General features: G+C 43.6%; 1 pseudogene; it reads left to right on the forward strand.

Moving 5' to 3' along the window:
* Positions 1-5300: 5300 nt before the first annotated feature.
* Positions 5301-5695, forward strand: LOC112918073 (small ribosomal subunit protein uS10-like; annotated as a pseudogene).
* Positions 5696-19770: the final 14075 nt, after the last annotated feature.

The following is a 19770-nucleotide window of genomic DNA, read 5'->3' on the forward strand; positions in this document are numbered from 1 at the left end:
TACTGAGTCTTTTGGCTAGCCTCTCACCTAACTGATCCTTCCCTTAAGAGACCTTAGAATAAGAGGGAAAAGTGTGGGGATGCCTGGGTGACTCGGAGGTTGAACATCTGCCTTTGGCTCAGGGCATGATCCTGGGGTCCTGGGATTGAGTCCCACATTGGACTTCTTGGGAAGCCTGCTTCTCCCTCTGCCTCTCTCTGTGTGTCTCTCATGAATAAATTAAAAAAAAAAAAAAAAAAAAAAAACGAGGAAAAAGTGTGTCTTTAGCCACTTGATGGAGGTGGATAAAGGTGAATGGGATCTTTGGATCCTTGAAGGGACCTCTGATCTTTGTCTTCTGGCCTCTTGCTGGTCTCAAGCAAGTGATATTCTTGCTTGCCTGGTCTCTGGATATTCAGCTTTCCTTCAAAGTTAAAGTTTTGAGTTACTAGAACCCATGCCCCATTCCCCATCCCCCATGTGTCACTCTGTGTCTCATTTGGCCTCCTCTGACTCTGATGTTATGTGAGATGTCTGAAGTCTGGCTGTGATGGCAGCCTTCCCTGCAGCCCTCACCTCAGAGCCACCTGCTGTGTACTATCCACTTCTGCCACCAAGTTCCCAGGCTAGGGTTGCAAAGCTAAGCCTCTAGGCCTCCCAGGCCTAACTCCACAGCACAGATGACTTGATGTACTTGTTCCTTAGGTTAATATGGGTGATCTTCAGGGCAGCATTTTCCTGAGCCCCAGATGAGAAGAAGGTAGTGTCCTCAGTGGTACTTTGATTTATTCAACATACCTTTTACTCTCTGAAACAAGCATGGGTTCCCAAAAATAAGGACACACATGATAGTTTTATGTTCTTCATACCTTTCCTCCTTTCCTCCATCCTATCCTACCAATCCTCCAGTCTGAATAAGTGAAGCCTTTTTCCATATGTTCTTTCTCCATCTCATCTTCAACTCCTGGTTAAATCTTATCAGGAATCAAAAGTGTTTTCTCTCCATCTTGGGAGCCCTGCAGGCGAGGTCACTTTTATGCTAAAATGCAGGGGTGCACAGAGGTGGGGGAAGTGGATAAAATACTGTGGGTAGGGATCCCTGGGTGGCGCAGCGGTTTGGCGCCTGCCTTTGGCCCAGGGCGCGATCTTGGAGACCCGGGATCGAATCCCACATCGGGCTCCCGGTGCATGGAGCCTGCTTCTCCCTCTGCTTCTCCCTCTGCCATGTCTCTGCCTCTCTCTCTCTCTCTGTGACTATCATAAATAAATAAAAATTAAAAAAAAATACTGTGGGTAAAAGGCAAGAATTTTGTCTAGTTTGTTAATGTCTTGGTGTATATGCGTCAGCTGATCTTAGATCTTTCCCCTAGAATTCCATCAGTATCTGTCCAATCTCCCTTCCTGCCTCCACATGCCCTTGTTACTTAAGGTAATGGCCATGGTTATGGGCGTGAGAAATATTTGAAAGAGCCAATGGACAGAACTTGCCAGATTTCGAGGGTGGCAGAAAGGGACTTACAGTTTTCTGGCTTGGGCAAATGAGTAAATGGTGGTACCAACAATCTAGAGAGCTAATTCAGGACAGAAGTTTGCTTTTTAAAATAAAATAAGTTTGGGGGTGCCTGGGTGGTACAATCAGTTATGCACCTGACCTCTTGGTTTTGGCTCTGTGCTCAGCACAGAGTCTGCTTGAGATTCTCTCCCTCTCCCTCTGCCCCTTCTGTTCCTGCTCTCTCTGTCTTCCTAAGTAAATAAATCTTTAAAATAAGTTTGTTTGGGATACTTATGGTTTGAGGAGCTTCTGGACTGGATCACAAAGAAAGATGATAGCTGGACAAACCATCTGAAATCATTAATTTATGGGGTCCCTGGGTGGCTCAGAGGTTTAGCACCTGCCTTCGGCCCAGGGTGTGATTCTGGAGTCCCAGGATCGAGTCCCACATCAGGCTCCCTGCATGGAGCCTGCTTCTCCCTCTGCCTGTGTCTCTGCCTCTCTCTCTCTGTCTCTCATGAATAAATAAATAAAATCTTAATTAAAAAAAAAAAACATGAACTTACGAATGTAGTTAGGACTTATTTGTGGACAATACTCCTAGGATGAATCATTTTATGAAACACATGGTCCAATTTCACCTTTTATATTTTTGAATTTTTTAAAGATTTTTTAAAAGTAATCTCTATACCCAACATGGGGCTCGAACTCACAACCCTGAGATCAAGAGTCACAAGGTCTACTGACTGAGCCAGCCAGGTGCCCCTTCACCCTTTATACTTTGTGTAATCAACAGTTTTCTACCAAAAAGCTACCAAAAGCCCCTTCACCCTTTATACTTTGTGTAATCAACTGTTTTCTACCAAAAAGCTAGATGAAATCAGCAACTCTGAAGAAACGGCTTTTTTTTTTTAAAGATTCTATTTAAAAATCTCTCTCCCTCTACCCCCTGCCTCCTTTCTCTAAAAGAAAGAAAGAAAGAAAGAAAGAAAGAAAGAAAGAAAGAAAGAAAAAAAAGAAAGAAAGAGAAAGAAAGAACGTTAGTGTCTTTCTCCTCCAACTTTCTTCTCATTTTATACCAATGAGATGAAGACCTAATGAGTAAGAAACTTGGGCACCTGGCTGGTGCGGTCCATGAAGCGTGCAACTCTTCATCTAAGGTCGTGAGTTTGAGCCCCACATTGGGTGTGGAGCCTACTAAAAAAAAAAAGAAAAAAAGAGAAAGAGAGAAACTTTGATTAGAAAGCAGAATAAGGGCACTGGCCACAGGGATAGGGGGTGAAGGATAGAGATCCCAGAAATGAAACAGAAGAATCTTCAAAAAAAAAAAAAAAAAAAAGGGACACCTGGGTGGCTCAGTGGTTGAGTGGCCCAGGGTGTGATCCTGGGGCCCCTGGATCCAGTCCTGCATCGGGCTCCCTGCAGGGAGCCTGCTTCTCCCTCTGTCTGTCTCTGCCTCTCTCTCCGTGTCTCTCATAGATAAATAAAATCTTTAAAAAAAAAAAAAAAAAGAATCCTCAAAAATGAAATAGAAAATTCACCTGAGAATGAAACATTACAATTTGCCCAGAATGGAGCCTGTCCTGGTAAGACTTTACTACCTCTAGAGAAAGCTGGGAACCCATCCACAGGTTGCCACGTCAGCAAGGCCGGGGCTGACTGTTCAAAGGAAAGTATGCATATATGCATATGTAATCACTGTGCGAACTGTAGTTGTTAACATCGTTTATTCCTCAGAAAAGTACAAAAATCCAGCAATGAAGACAAGGCCAGCCCACAAGTAGAGAACAGGATATGAATAAACTAAAACACAATAAAGTACTATTGAATCTATTTTCTATTTAAGGTATATGGCTTATCTAAAATAAAACAGAAAAAGAAGGCTGGTTGGGAACAAGGTGTGGTATCTGGTCAGAAGGGAAATCATCGTATGCACAGCCTCTATGACCTTTGTCACTTTTTTCCTCCACATATTCATGCATGAAAATGACTCAACACTAACACTAGCAGCTTATTTTTAGCAGGGGCAACAGAGCCAGTTAAAAACCTAAGCATAGTAGCCGTTGCCAATTGACAGTCTCACACATCGGAAGCAGGGAACAGATACTCATTTGTTCATTTCAATTGGATATGTGTGACTCGAGGGGCACCAGAGAGTCGGCCTCTTTCAAGATATATATTTGCTCTTTCCTTCTGCCTCGGTGCTGGGAACTCCCTGCAGAGAGTTACTCCTTTGGACATGAGATCTGAACATTAGGAGGTCACTTAGCTAGCAGTGGAATCTAATTCCCTCCTTTTACAAGTGAGGAATCATCCACGGTCATCTTCTGGCTTCATTGAAGCTAGTATCTAACACTGGACTAAGCTCAATGCCACATTCAGGACTCTATTTTTCAAATTCTGAAATCAGAAGCCAAGTGTCATACATTTGATATAGATCATATGTCTGGAAGAAGAGGACATATCCTGGCCTATCTCCCATTCTGTTATATAAATGTTGCATATAAGGGAATAACATTGTTTACTATCAAGTTAGCAGAAATCAAGACTCAGAGGAATATATTCTTTTTTTTTTAATATTGTATTTATTTATTCATGAGAGGCACACAGAGAGGCAGAGACAAAGGCAGAGGGAGAAGTAGGCTCCCTGTGGGCAGCCCAGTGAGGAACTCCATCCTGAGACCCCAGGGTCACACCCTGAGCTGAAGGTAGATGCTCAACCACTGAGCCACCCAGGTGCCCCCAGAGGAATATGTTCTTTAATGCTTTGTAAAAAAGTTAAAATTCAAAATCTTGGCCAAGCACAAGGCAATAAACACAAGAGATTGAGAGTGTACAAGGTGTCTGGAGTTAGCTCCCAGGGTCTGAATTATGCTTCTGCCACTTAACTAGCTGTGCTTCTTAAACAAGTTACTCTCTTGTACCATAGTTTCCTCTTCTGTAGAATGAGTTTGAGAATATGAGTACTAGTCATACAGGGTTGTTGTGAAGGTTCGATGCCATAATACACACAAAACATTTTGAATAGTGGCTGGCACAGGAGTGTTCAGTAAATGTAAACTACATTTTTAATTCCTGTCGGATTATTAGTGAGGAGCCACGCCCAGCTCCATCTCCTATGGGCATCTTCTTACTAGGAGTCTGTTACCAAATCACACCCTGTGTGTCTGCATTCTCATGGAAGGATTTCTGCAGCATGATATCATCTCTCGAAAAGTACAGAGGCCAGGTATGTTCAGGGTCTAGTGGCCCATTTGGAGATAGGACTTAAAGCCCTGACATGAGAAGAAGGCTCAAAGTACCTGGATCTGAAGCCCCTACTGAAGATAGCCTCTGAGGAGATCACAGAGCTGCCTTCCAACTTTAAATACACACATAATTTTAATAAGTCATCCAGTCCATTGTGTTTTTGTTATCCGAGCCTGATGGACTAAGTCTCATTAAACCACCGAGACTTGTGATTGACTTTTGGCTTTAGCACAACCTAGCCTATCCTGACTAATACAAAAGGTGCTAAAATCATAGTATTACGGAAATTATGGGGCACCTGAATGGCTCGATTGGGTGTCTGCCTTTAGCTCAGGTCATAATCCTAATGTCCTGGGATTGAGCCCTGTGTTGGGCTCCTTGCTCAGCTGAGAGCCTACTTTTCCCTCTCCCTCTGCTTGCTGTTCTCTCTCTCTCTCTCTCTTTCTCTGTCAAATAAATAAATAAGGAGGAAGACGTGGTCTCCACCAGAGCGGAGTCCAGGATGCCCCGCTCCTGCTCCTGATTCACTGCTGTTCGCTCTCACTGAGGAACAAGCCTGTCAGGAAGCCACACTGCAGCCATGGCATTTAAAGACACCGGGAGACACCCTTGGAATCAGAGGTGGCGATTCACTGAATTAGAATTACTCTAACCAGCCGCAACGTAAAATCTTTGGAAAAGGTATGTGCTGACTTGATCAGAGGTGCAAAGGAAAAGAATCTCAAAGTGAAAGGACCAGTGCTGATGCCTACCAAGACTCTGAGAATCATTGCGAGAAAGACTCCTTGTGGTGAAGGTTCTAAGACTTGGGATCATTTTCAGATGAGGATCCACAAGCGACTCATTGATCTGCACAGTCTTTCTGAGACTGTTAAGCAGATTATCTCCATCAGTATTGAGCCTGGAGTTGAGGTTGAAGTCACCATTGCAGATGCTTAAATCAACCTTTTTAATAAATTGATTATCTGTTGTTAAAAACAAACAAGTAAATAAAATGCAAAAAAAAAAAAAAAAAAAAGAAGTTATAGATTATGTGATATCCAGCCCCAATCGGGAGAGACTGGAGAGACAAACCAAACCAGTCCAGTATTATTATCATCATCAGTGAAGACAAAAGACACCAGGCCCATGTAACAGACTCCCAGTAGGTGTCTTGGAAAGTCAGATGACAAGAAAGCAAGAGGGAGACAAATGTGAAATCATTGCTCTGAATGGTGAACCTCTTCAGGCTTCCCCCAGAGAATTTTAGTCTGTTAAGACTAGACCAGGGTCAAGGCAAGTGGAGAGACTTTTCCAGGCAAAGAGCCCGTGTCTTTGCAAAAGGCTTTATTATATCTAAGTTTAGAAAGTGGAAACAAGAGGAGGGTTGTAAGAGAATGTGAAAATAAGTGGGATTGAGGAGCTTAAGGAGAGAGAAAAAAATCAATGGCATTAGAATCATCGCTCTCGTAGTCATGAGCAGAAACTAGGAGTGTCAGAAGAAGGCAGTGTAGTTGAACAGGAAGAAAAGAGATAACTGATCCCATTTGGGCTGCCTTGTAATCCTTGGCATCTTATTGGGCCAGAAAAGCATATAATTCCTGAGGACACAATGTTAAATGGCATGGTGTGGTAGTTAACATGAACTCTGGAGCAAGAGTGGCACAGATTGACAGCCAGCCTCTGCCACTTACTGGTTTTGTGGTCTTGGCTAAACTATTTAACCTTTCTGGGCCTCATTTTCCCCACCTGAAAAATAAGAGTTAGAATCAGGCCCACCTCATATAGCTGCTACCCCAGACTATGTGAGGAGCCTCTTACAAGTTCTTTCTCCCATCAGCAAATTTTGCAGGTTTCCCCAAAAAATCTCTTCTCCTCCCTCCCTCAAGGATCAGGGCCTCACTCAGAAGATTGATGATGCAGTTTTTTTTTTTAACCATATTGCAGAGCTAGAGACAGACAAATGACCTGTGTGTGCAATTTTTTTTCCGAAACATAGGCAATTACCTTCACCAAATGATCGTGCTGTTTGATTTGTAGTTTGACTCTGGAGTCAAAAGTGGGAGGGTTCATACTTCATTCTTGATTAAGGGCAGTGAAGATTCCCACAGGACTCATTCCTAATTAGTATTATGAATGGCCTCTCTTTGCCCTGCATCCCAGGATGCCTTTCTGTTTCTCACATGTGGGCATAATGCGTTAGTTGCTCTGATTCCTTAAATCATTAATAGCAGGACAGACATGACCTGAATCAATTCTATTCTTTGCACAGTGTTAGGGCTTGCTGTCTTGTTGATTATGATTTCTTTGCATCTCATAGTGCATCTCATAGTGATCCCTCAGGAAAGTGAGACTTTTAGAAAAAAGCCTTCCACGTGGTGAAGACGCACACACGTAATTTAGAGCTGAAGCTCTGGCCCTGCATGGACTGGCTTTAAATCCTAGTTCTGGGGCACCTGGGTGGGGCTCAGCAGTTGAGTGTCTGCCTTCAGCTCAGGTCCTGATCCCAGGGTCCTGGGATCCAGCGGTGCATTGGGCTTCCTGCATGGAGCCTGCTTCTCTCTCTGCCTGTGTCTCTGCCTCTCTCTGTGTCTCTCATGAATGAATAAATAAAATCTTTAAAAAAAAAAAAAACACCTCGTTCCACTTCTTCTGGCTGTCTGAATTTGAGCAAGTCACCCACCTTCCATGAGCTTCAGTTTCCCTACCTGAAAAATAAGGACAATAATAGTATTTACCACACTAAGTGGTTGTGCATACTACTATAAATAAAGCACTGTGCCTGGCACAGAGTAATCCTTCAATATATGTTGTCTATTATCGTTCATTTTTGTGTAACAAATGAATGGCAATTATTGGTCCTTTTAAGATAACTTTTTCTTTTTTAAAAAGATTTATTTATTTTTTTTGGTTTTTTTTTATTTATTTTTTTATTATTACTTATTTACGATAGTCACAGAGAGAGAGAGAGAGAGAGAGAGAGAAAGGCAGAGACACAGGCAGAGGGAGAAGCAGGCTCCACGCAGGGAGCCCAACACGGGACTCAATGCCGAGTCTCCAGGATCACGCCCTGGGCTGAAGGTGGCGCTAAACCGCTGAGCCACCTGAGCTGCCCTTAAGGTACTTTTTAATACTTATGGATCACTGGGGGGCCTGAGTGGCTCAGTCAGTTAGGTGACCAGCTCTTGGTCTCAGTTCTGATTACGGTCTCAGGTTGTAGGTTGGGGACTGGCGCTTGGCTCTTCACTCAGTGGGGAGTTTGCTCCCTCCCCCAACTTGTGCACGTGAGCTCTCTCAAATAAATAAATCTTAAAAAAAAATACAGATCACCTTTTTTCTAAGACTATTTAAATCACAGTATAATTACCATCAGTTTCAGATAACATAAATTAGAATACTAATATTGTTTTTTATCTAATTTCATTTCGTTTTGTTTACGATTTATTGATTTGAGAGAGAGAAATAGTGCCGGTGAGGTGGGGAGGGGCAGAGGGAGAGGGAGAGAATCTCAAGTGGAAGTCTGCCCAAGAGACTCCATCCCACAACACTGAAATCATGACCTGAGCTGAAATCAAGAGTCAGACACTCGGGGATCCCTGGGTGGCGCAGCGGTTTAGCGCCTGCCTTTGGCCCAGGGCGCGATCCTGGAGACCCGGGATCGAATCCCACGTCGGGCTCCCGGTGCATGGAGCCTGCTTCTTCCTCTGCTTGTGTCTCTGCCTCTCTCTCTCTGTGTGACTATCATAAATAAAAAAAAAAAAAAAAATTCATTAGGAATTTTTAGAAAAAAAAAAAAAAAAGAGTCAGACACTCAACTGACTGAGCCACCGAGGTGTCTCTATATAATTTCATTTCTTTAGTTTTTTTTTTAAAAGATTTTTATTTATTTATTCATGAGAGACACAGAAACAGAGGTAGAGACATAGGCAGAGGGAGAAGCAACCTCCATGCAGGGAGCCTGACTCAATCCCAGGACCCCGGCATCAAGCCCTGAACCGAAGGCAAATGCTCAACTGCTGAGCCACACAGGTGTCTCTTTAATTTAATTTCTAAAAGGCTCTACCCTGGGCAGCCCCAGTGGCTCAGCGGTTTGGTGCCGCCTGCAGCCTGGGGTGTGATCCTGGAGACCCAGGATTGAGTCTCACATCAGGCTCCCTGCATGGAGCCTGCTTCTCCCTCTGCCTGTGTCTCTGCCTCTCTCTCTCTCTCTGTGTCTATGAATAAATAAATAAAATCTTAAAAAAAAAGGCTCTATGCTTGGCAAACAATAGCATATTACATATTGTTGTAAAAATTCTAGAAGACACGTTTGACATATTGTTAGAATGCATATTTGTCAGATATTGGAATTTATATCTACACAATCACAAAAAGTCTGCCTTTGAAATAAAAGAACATTGTCAATGCTTTCATGTTTGGCTTTGAGGTATTTATATAACACTTTTATGCAAATAATCCGCACCTATTTCTTCTTAGGCCTAGCATCTCTTCTGAACCCCAGATAAGTGTCTTCAGTTGGTTACCGTACATTCTCTCTCTTGTATCACCTCCATCAGATGCATTACATCTTCCTCTAGCTGGCTTTTTCTGGTCTTCCCTATTTGAATAATATCATTATTATCACAATTCTTAGGTGTAAAATTCTGTCATCCATAGCTATAAAAAAAACCAGATATTTATTATTTACTTTGTGCCAGACACTGTGTTAAATTTTATTGCATTACTTTATATAAATCCTCTCAACACTCTTATGACGTCGTGACAAAAACTGAGGTTTGCTTGGTGATATTGGATATCTTGACCAAGGTCACATAATTAATATGTAGTTGATCCAAGAATCGCCCCCACATCACTTGAAAACAGACTCATGATCTTCAGCACTATCATTGCTGTGATAGAGTTCCTTTCCAGCTCTTGTCAATTGTATTCAATCACTTCCCAAACCTTGTTAGTTTAGCCTATGAGTTTTAGCGCAAACATCCCTTTGACCACTTTAATCCTCATACCTTGATTATTGATGACATTGGCATTTTCTTTATGGGCCTCTTTGCTTCCAGTGTCTCCCTATCCAATCTACCCTCCAGACTATAGCTAGATTCTTCATTGTTCTAAAGCATAGCATTCCCCATGTACCAATGTAATCTTGAATAAATCGAGTCATCTCTTTTGGTCTGTGTGTATGCCTATAAAGTGAGTGAATTAGATAGCCACAACAGTTTTATTAAGTTCTAGAATTTTAAGATGTTTCTCAGGTCACTGTTCTACACTCAAAGGTTCCATGACTCTCCATTAACTACGGTCCCAATTTCTTGGGCTAGCATTCAAGGCTTGTCATTAATCTGCTGGTCTTCTCCCCCACTATTCTAGAAGCACTCTATCAGGAGTGTCTAATGAGTTTCTGTGACATTTTTTACTTTTCCCTGTTTGCATCCTTTGCTCTTGGCTATTTTCCTTGTCTCCCAGAACCTACAGACTTGCCTATTTGCCATCTTCTCTCTGTGCATCCCAATCATACTTCGGTGAAACCTTCCCCCTATGCTACCAAGGCAGCCTAGTGACCACTCTTTCTCCACAAGAGTTGATGTCATTAGTGCAGTTCACTAAACATTACTCCTGTTATTATTTTTGGGGAGGGTGAATATATTCAAATTTGCAAGTTTATTGTTGTTGTTGCTATTTAAACAAGAGGAGAGTGGAAGGCCAGGGATCTGATGTCTGAGGTAGTGGATTCCCCTTCCTGGAAGTTTCAAGAAGAAACTAAAAAAAAAAGAAAAAGAAACAGAAACCCTTTGTCAGGGTTTCTGGAGAAATGGGTTCATATGTCCTTTAGGTCCATTAGTTTCAGGGTGCCTGACTGGCTCAGTCAGAAGAGCATGTGACTCTTGATCTTGAGATCATGAATTTGCTTCCCACATTGGGGGCAGAGATTACTTAAATAAATAAATAAATAAATAAATAAAACTTGAAAAAAAAAAAGATTAGTGTTAGCTTAAATTCTTATTGTTTTTTAATTTGTTCTGTTGAAACATTTACCTACAGAAGCCTGAAGGGTTGTGTATAGAGTTGGGCAAGGAAGGGTAGGGCGAGTCATGTAATTAGGATGGCTTCCAGGAAGAGATGAAATCTTCCTATTTTCTACTGTCCATTCCCCTTCTCCAGATTCTGCCTGGGCAAGATCCTCCCCACCCAATAAGGCTTATAACATTTTTAAAGGAACCTGCCTCCAGGAGATGGTCTTGTAGAGTCTATCGATTGACAACCTTGGAATCATAAAACTCTCAGGCTTCACTCTAGACGTACTGAATCAGAATTTGCTTTTTAGGGATCCCTGGGTGGCTCAGCAGTTGAGTGTCTGCCTTCAGCTCAGGGTCTGGGATCAAGTGCCCCATCAGGCTCCCCACAGAGAGCCTGCTTCTCCCTCTGCCTGTGCCTCTGCCTCTCTCTCTCTCTCTCTCTCTCTCTCTGTGTGTGTGTGTCTCATGAATAAATAAATAAAATCTTTTATTTATTTAAATAACCCCACCCTGGCTGCTCAATAAATAAAATCTTTAAAAAAAGAAGAATTTTTGTTTTAACAATTCCCTATGTGATTTGTTTGTACATAGAGGTTTTAGAAGCACTAGTGCAGCGGTCCCCAACAACTTATAAAGGAGCTTTGTAGATAACTATTGAACGGATACTTAATGCATCCTCTCCCCCGCCACCAAAAAAAGTAAGTAAGAAAGAAAACTAGGGGGTACCTGGCTGGCTCTGCCAGTGGAGGGTGCAACTCTTGATCTTAAGGTTGTGGGTTCGAGTCCCATACTGGGTGTAGAGATTGCTTAAAGATAAACTCTTAAAGGACGCCTTGATGGCTCAGCGGTTGAGCACCTGCCTTCAGCCCAGGGGGTGATCCTGGGGTCCTAGGATTGAGTCCCATGTCAGGCTTCCTGCATGGAGCCTGCTTTGCCCTCTGCCTGTGTCTCTGCCTCTCTCTGTGTGTCTCTCATGAATAAATAAATTTTTAAAAATCTTTAAAAAAGATAAAATCTTAAAAAAACTTAAGAATAAATAAAATCTTATAAAAAAAACCTTAACAAAATAAAATAAAATCTTAAAGAAAGAAAATTAGGAGCCAACATCTATTTTTTTTCATGTCCCCTATCCTATCCATCCGTTAGACCTATGTGCCAAACCTTGAATATACATCCTGTAACTAACCACTTGTCTCTTTTTTCTTTCTCATCACATATTCCAAACCACCATCATTTCCCACTTAGACTAATGGTATAGTCTCCATCAGCTTTCCTGATTCTGTTTGAAGAAAAAATTTTTTATAACATTTCTTTATTTTATCTTTTTTAAGCCTTTATTTATTATTTTTATTATTTTTAAGCCTTTGTTTTTATTTTTTTAAAGATTTTATTTGGGATCCCTGGGTGGCGCAGCGGTTTGGCGCCTGCCTTTGGCCCAGGGCGCGATCCTGGAGACCCGGGATCGAGTCCCACGTCAGGCTCCCGGTGCATGGAGCCTGCTTCTCCCTCTGCCTGTGTCTCTGCCTCTCTCTCTCTCTCTCTCTCTCTGTGACTATCATAAATAAATAAAAATTTAAAAAAAATAATAAAATAAAGATTTTATTTATTTATTCATTCATGAGAGACACAGAGAGAGAGGCAGAGACACAGGCAGAGAGAGAAGCAGGCTCCATGCAGGGAGCCCGGTGCAGGACTTGATCCCAGGACTCCAGAATACACCCTGGGCCAAAGGCAGGCGCTAAACTGTTGAGCCACCCAGGGATCCCCAAGCTCTTATTTTTAAATAATCTCTACACCCAACATGGGGCTTGAATTTGAACCACTCCAAGATCAAGAGTTGCACATTCTTCTGGCTAAACCAGCCAGGCATCCCTTTTAAAAAATTTTAAATTTTGAAATACTTAATAGATTTATGGGAAGTTGCAGGGTGCTTAGCTGGCTCAGTCAGTGCAGCATGCGACTCTTAATCTCAAGGTCATGAGTTCAAGCCCCAGGTTGGGCATAGAGCTCTTAAAAGAAAAGATTTATGGGAAGTTGAAAAAAAAAAAAAAGTACAAGGAAGTGGCATGTATCCTTAACCCAGTGTCCTCTAATGGTAACATCTTGCATAACTACAGAACAATATCAAAACCAGGAAATTGACATTGGTATAACCTGCAGAGTTTATTCAGATTTCATCAGTTTTACAAGCACTCATTTGTGTGTATGTATAATTCTATGCAGCTTTATCACATGTGTAGATTCATGTAACTGTCACCACAATCAAGATACAGAAGTAGTCCATCACTGCAAGGCTCCCTCTTACTACCCCTTTAGGAATACCCATGCCCTCTCCCCCATCCCAAACTCCTGAACACTCCTAATGTGTCCTCTATCTTTAAAATTCTGTGAATTCAAGAACATTATATAAATGCAATAATGCATAATCTCTCTTGAGATCTATCCAAGTTGTGTGTCAATAGCTTTTTTCTTCTTCTTTTATTATTATTTTTTAAAGATTTTATTTATTTATTTGACGGAGAGAGCACAAGCAGGGGGAGCAGCAGGTGGTGGGAGAGGGAGAGACAGGCTCCATGATAAGCAGACAGCCAGACTTGGGGCTCTGGGGTTTGATCCCAGGACCCTGGGATCATGACCTGAGCTGAAGGCCGATGCTTAACCAACTAAGCTACCCAGGCGCCTCTCTTCCTTTATTATTATTTTTTTATTTTTCAAGATTTTATTTATTTATTTATTCATGAGAGAGAGAGAGAGAGAGAGAGAGAGGCAGAGACACAGGCAGATGGAGAAACAGGCTCCATGCAGGGAGCCCGACGCGGGACTCGATGTGGGAACTCCAGGATCATGCTCCGGGCCCAAGGCAGATGCTCAACCGCTGAGCCATCCAGGTGTCCCATTCTTTTATTATTGAGTAATGTTCCATGGTACAGATGGATAGAGACTAGTTTGTTTAAGCTTTCATTTGATGGACATTTGAGTTATTTCCAGTTTTTAAAAAATATTTTATTTATTTATTCATGAGAGACACACACACACACACACAGAGGCAGAAACACAGGCAGATGGAGAGGAAGTCTCCATACAGGGAGCCTAATCTGGGACCTGATCCTGGGACTCTGGATCAGGCCCTGGGCCGAAGGGAGGCACTCAACCACTGAGCCACCCAGGCGTCCCTGTTTCCAGTTTTTGGCTATTACAAATAAGCTGCTAAGGACATTTGTATGCCGGTTTTTGTGTGAAAAGAACATAAATCTTTAATTTCTCTGGAATAGACACCCATGAGGGCAATTGTCAGGTCATATGGGAAGCGCCTGGTTAGTTTTATAAGAAACTGGCAAACATGTCCTGAAGGCCTATATGGTATCATTTTTCATTCCCACCAGCGATGTATGAGGGGATCTAGTTTCTCTACCTCTTCAACAGCACTGTCACTATGTTTTTTCCTTTTTTAAAGCAGGCTCAATGCCCACCATGGAGCCCAACCTGGAGCCCAACATGGGGTGTAAACTCAGGACCCTGAGATCAAGACCTGAGCTGAAATCAAGAGTTGGATGTTCAACCCACTAAGCCACCCAGGAGCCCCTTTTTCCTCCTTTTAAAAGAAAACTACATCCAACGTGGGGCTCAAACTTAAAACCTCACTACAGTGAGATCAAGACTCCCATGCTCTACCCATTGAGCTAGTGGGGTGCTCTTTTTTTTTTTTTTAAGCATTAAGATAGGTGTGTAGTGCTACCTCATTGTGGTTTTAATTTGCATTTCCCAGGACATCTGGGTGGCTCAGTGGTTCAGCGTCTGCCTTCAGCTCACGGCATGATCCTAGGGTCTTGGGATGAGTCCTGCATCAAGTTCCCCGTGGGGATCCTGCTTCTGCCTCTGCCCGTGTCTCTGCCTCTCTCTTTGAGTGTCTCTCATGAATAAATACAATCTTTTTTTTTTTAATTGTATTTCCCTAATGGCTAATGATGTCGAGAAACTCTTCATATATTTATTTGCCACCTGTAAATCCCTTTGTGTAATGTCTATTTTTGCCTTTTGTTCATTTTCTTTTCTTTTCTTTCTTTCTTTTTCTTTCTTCTTTCTCTTTCTTTTTCTTTCTCTTTCTTTTTCTTTCTTTCTTTTCTTTCTTTCTCTTTCTCTTTCTTTCTAAAGATTTTGTTTATTTGAGAGAGAGAGTGTGTGAGAGCATGTGATAGAGCACAAGCACAGGGAGTTGCAGGAGAGAGAGAAGAAGGCTTCCCACTGAGCAGGGAGCCAGACTCAGGCTTGATCCCAGGACTCTGGGATCATGATCTGAGCCGAAGGCAGATCTTAATCAATTGAGTCACCTAGGCACCCCTCTTTTGTTCTTTTTCTAATTGGATTTTTTAAAACTGTTGAGTTGTGAAAATTCTTTATGTGTTCTATATACAAGGCCTGTATTGGATACATGACTTGCAAATATCTTCTTTTACCCTGCAGCTTTTTTTTTTTTTTTTTTTTTTTTTTTTTTTTAGTATATGTGCTGCCGAAGTGAGCACCAGCTTGTTTTTTTTATCCCCTTCTCAGGGTCTTTCAAAGGGAAAATGTTTTTATTTTTGTTAGGGTCCAATATACCAACCTTTTCATTTTATGGATTGTGCTTTTGGTGGCAAGTCTAAAAACTCTTTGGCTGGCTCTTAGTCCTGAAGTTTTTGTTTTGTTTTTTTTAAGATTTTATTTATTTATTCATGAGAGACAGAGAGAGAGAGAGAGAGAGAGGCAGAGACATAGGCAGAGGGAGAAGGAGGCTCCATGCAGGGAGCCCGACGTCGGACTCGATCCTGGGAATCCGGAATCACACCCTGGGCCAAAGGCAAATGCTATACGGCTGAGCCACCCAGGTGTCCCTGAAGATTTTACCATGTTTTTCCTAAACTTCTTATAGTTTTACATTGAAATCTGTGATCCATTTTTTAGAAATTTATTTATTTGAGAGAGAGAGAGCTTGTGCAGGAGTCGGGGGATGGCAGAAGCAGAGGCAGAGCCCCCACAGTGGGCTGGATTTCACGAAAGATCAGGACCTGACCCAAATCATGAGTAGGATGCTTAACCAACTGAGCCACCCAAGTGCCCCTTTATGATCCATTTGTTTTGTTTTTTAAGATTTTATTTATTAAAAAAAAAGATTTTATTTATTTATTCATGAGAGACAGGGAGAGAGGCCGAGTCATAGGCAGAGGGAGAAGCAGGCTCCACGCTGGGAGCCCGGGAGCCTGACATGGGACTCAATCCCGGGTCTCCAGGATCACGCCCTGGGCTGAAGGCGGCGCTAAACCACTGAGCCACCGAGGGACCCCCTATGATCCATTTTGAAAGAATCTTTGTTTAAGGTGTAGGTGTAGGTAGATGTTCTTTCCTTTTTTCTTTGCTTGCATATGTCCAATTCCTTCAGCACTATATATATATTTATTTTATTTTTTTTTAATTTTTTTTAAGTGACCTCTACACGTAGCCTAGGGCTCAAATTCACAACCTCAAGATCAGGACTTTCCAACTGTACAGACTGAGCCAGTCCGGAGTCGCAGGACCAGCTGTTGAAGACACCTGATTCCTCTTCGTACCTTAGCCCCACCCATTTATTCTATGGCAGTCAGTGTCATTTTTTTTTTTAACATGTATCAGATGATGTCACTCCCTGTTCAAAACCTTCCCGTGGCACCGCAACATAACCCGGCCTCTCTCCGATGTCATTTCCTGCCATTGGATGCCCACTGGAGTAATATTCCGCAGACAAGCACCAGACTTGCTCCCTCACTTCATGCAGGTCTAGTCCATTGTCACTTTCTCAGATTTTTTTTTTCCCAGCCAAGCTTTTAAAATTGCTTACTGCTTTCAGTCTTTCTCCCTTGCCGTGCTCTTTTCTTTTCTTTTCTTTCATTTTTAAAGATTTTATTTATTTATCCATGACAGACACACAGAGAGAGGCAGAGAGTGGGGCAGAGGGAGAAGGACTCGATCCCAGGACCCAGGATCACGCCCTGCGCCGAAGGCAGGCGCCCGACCCGAGCCACCCAGGCGCCCCTTGCCTGCCTTCTCTGGCAGCACGAGCGTAACGCAACGTACCCTCCACCACTCTGCTCGGTGACTCTTTGTCCCCATTCCCAACCGTACCACAGTCTCCAAGCGCGTTCACTGCTATCCCCTGAGGCCCTGCAATAGCGCCCGGCACACAGTAGGTGCTCAATTAATAATGCAGCGCCTGTTGGCTGGAAAGAATGAGTAATTGTCAAGTGAGAAAGACCGGTCTATTTCTAGGTCAGGTGCCCGTCCGGACTTCCTGCAAAGTGGGAGCGCCACCTCCCGGGAAGTCGACTTACTCGAGAATGGAGGAAGTGAGTCAGACCGTCTTACGGGGCGGGGGCGGGGGCGGGGGCGGGGGGAGAAACGGGCAGAGAGCCGGAAGAACAAGGAAGAGTGCCGGAAGTGAAACCTAGGAATGTTGCTCACTAGAATGACATCCGACTCCCGAGAGGAAGCGGGAAGCGTGGCCCAGGGGTGTTCTGTAAAACGGGTTCCCCCGGCAGCCGATCCGGAAAGAAGAGTTCCGCGCCGGTAGGTGCCAGGAACCACGTGGGGCCGGGGCGTGTTTCCGGTGCCGGCGGCGCCAGGAGGAGTTGCGGCGGTAGCAGCTGGAAAGGTGAGAGGCTCTGGGGTCTTGAGAAGAAGGGGAGAGTGCTGGGGTCGGGAGAGGGGGGCGGCGATGGGGTGGGCTGAGTGTTGCTCCGGGCGGTGGCGCGAGGGATCGGATGGGAGAGAAGGGCGGCAGCGCCCGCGGACAGGTGCAGACCTGGCCGCGCAGTCCCGCCCCACGTGGCTGCCTTTGCCAGCAGGCCACGTCCGCCGGGTGGTGCCCTGTCTGCCTCCAGCGCACGCAGAGCTGGGCACGGGGTTGGAGTTCTGTAAGTGCTTGATGGATGAATGAATGAATGAATGAATGAGTGAGTGAGTGAGTGAGTGACGTGTGTGCGCCTGGGTTGGAATGGAGCACGTTTATGGGTATAAATGGGATGGGTATAGGGACTGTTTGTGGCTCGGTAGCCCCATTTTCTCCTGGGGAATCCATACTTGTCCGCAGCGTCCATTGGGATTTCTCCTGCAGTCCTTAGGCTTTGTCTCTTTTTCTTGGAGGGGCAGCGCGGTTACCACTTAAGACCTTGTCTTTTTTTTTATATATATATTTTATTTATTTATTCATGAGAGACACACACACAGAGAGAGGCAGAGACACAGGCGGAGGGAGAAGCAGGCTCCACGTAGGGAGCCTGATGTGGGACTCGATCCTGGGACTCCAGGATCACACCCTGGGCCAAAGGCGGGTGCTAAACCGCTGAGCCACCCAGGGATCCCTTTTAAGACCTTTTCTTTGCTCTTACCGAATGCAAGATCATGTGGCTAGGTACCAGGGACAGACGCAGGAGCAAACCATCCCCGTATACAGGCCGCAGACCAGTGTGTGTGTGTGGGGGGGGGGGACAGAAACACAAACTAAAGATAATATATATGTATTTTTAAAGATTTTACTTACTCATGAGAGATATACAGAAAGGCAGAGACCTAGGCAGAGGGAGAAGCAGGCTCCCTGTGGGGAGCCCAATTGGGGACTCTGATCCCAGGACCCCGGAAACAAGACCTGAGCCAAAGGCTCAACCACTGAACCACCCAGGCCTTCCAGAAATTAAAATATATTAATAAGGTGTCATAATAAGAGGTTAACTAACCTACAGGAAGATAGAGCCAGGAAGTGGTGTGGCTGTCCTCATTAGGGATTGACCTTCAAGGTCAGGGGCCTCCTCCTTCCCTTCTTGTGAAGGCAGAGCAAGTCTTGAGCCCAGTCTTTTCTGTAAAAGGCAAGATACGAGATTGACATTCTCTAGGCAGACTCGTTCCTGCGTGATGTCCCAGCTCAGATACTACTAATGGCTCTAGTTCTTCCACCATCCACCTTTCTCTGGTGTGTCTTATGATGTAGCATAAATTGTATCCGGTTGGGAAATCCAGATTTTTTGGCCCTCATTTTGGTGCTCTAGATTTGTTTTCTTGTTTGTAAAATGAGGGGGATTGTAATGAAATAATCTCCAAAACCCCTCCCAGTTCTAATACCATGACTGTGGCAGTGGGTTAGACTGTATTTCATTCTGCCTTGGACCTGACACCACTTTATCACTGTAGTTTCTTCTCTGGATAAATCAGACGGACAGTATCTTTTCTTTTCTTTTTTTTTTTTAAACATCCACTACCTTAGTTATACCACAGTACAGGTTAATAGAAGCTTTTAAGTCAAATGGGATAGAAAAAATAGCCCCTGCTTTTGGACCCTTGCCCACCCTGGGATATTAGTTCAGGAATAAGGGGACTGAGAAGGAATTGGGGTTTTGTTTTTGCTTAGGGAAAAATTTTTTCCCCCCTTAGGAGCATTTTTTACACACGGGCTATTCCAGAGTTTTGTCCATATAGCACCTTATAATGAATACATTCGTACACTGCAATAGCACACTATTCTTTTTTTTTTTTTTTTTAATTTTTTTAATTTATGATAGTCACACACAGAGAGAGAGAGAGAGAGAGAGAGAGAGGCAGAGACATAGGCAGAGGGAGAAGCAGGCTCCATGCACCGGGAGCCCAACGTGGGATTCGATCCCGGGTCTCCAGGATTGCGCCCTGGGCCAAAGGCAGGCGCCAAACCGCTGCGCCACCCAGGGATCCCCATATTCTTTTTTCTAAGATTTTGTTAATTTATTTTAGAGAATATACGAGCATGAGCAGGGAGGAGCAGAGGGGGAGGGGAGAAAGAATCTGAAGCAGACTGCTCTCTGAGGCTCTCAATGTGAGGCTCAGTCCCCTGACCCTGAGATCATGACCCAGGCTGAAATCAAGAGTTGGACACTCAATTGACTGAGCTGCCCTCGTGCCCCTTTAGCACACTGTTCTTATTGGTATATACGACTAGCACTGTAGGAACATTGTGTATACATATATCTTTAAAGTTGTCTTATAAGTAGCACAGTGCGGTGAGCACACTAGGCATTGGGTTTTTAC

Source organism: Vulpes vulpes, chromosome 2 (genome assembly GCF_048418805.1).
Source record: "Vulpes vulpes isolate BD-2025 chromosome 2, VulVul3, whole genome shotgun sequence".
Classification (NCBI taxonomy): domain Eukaryota; kingdom Metazoa; phylum Chordata; class Mammalia; order Carnivora; family Canidae; genus Vulpes; species Vulpes vulpes.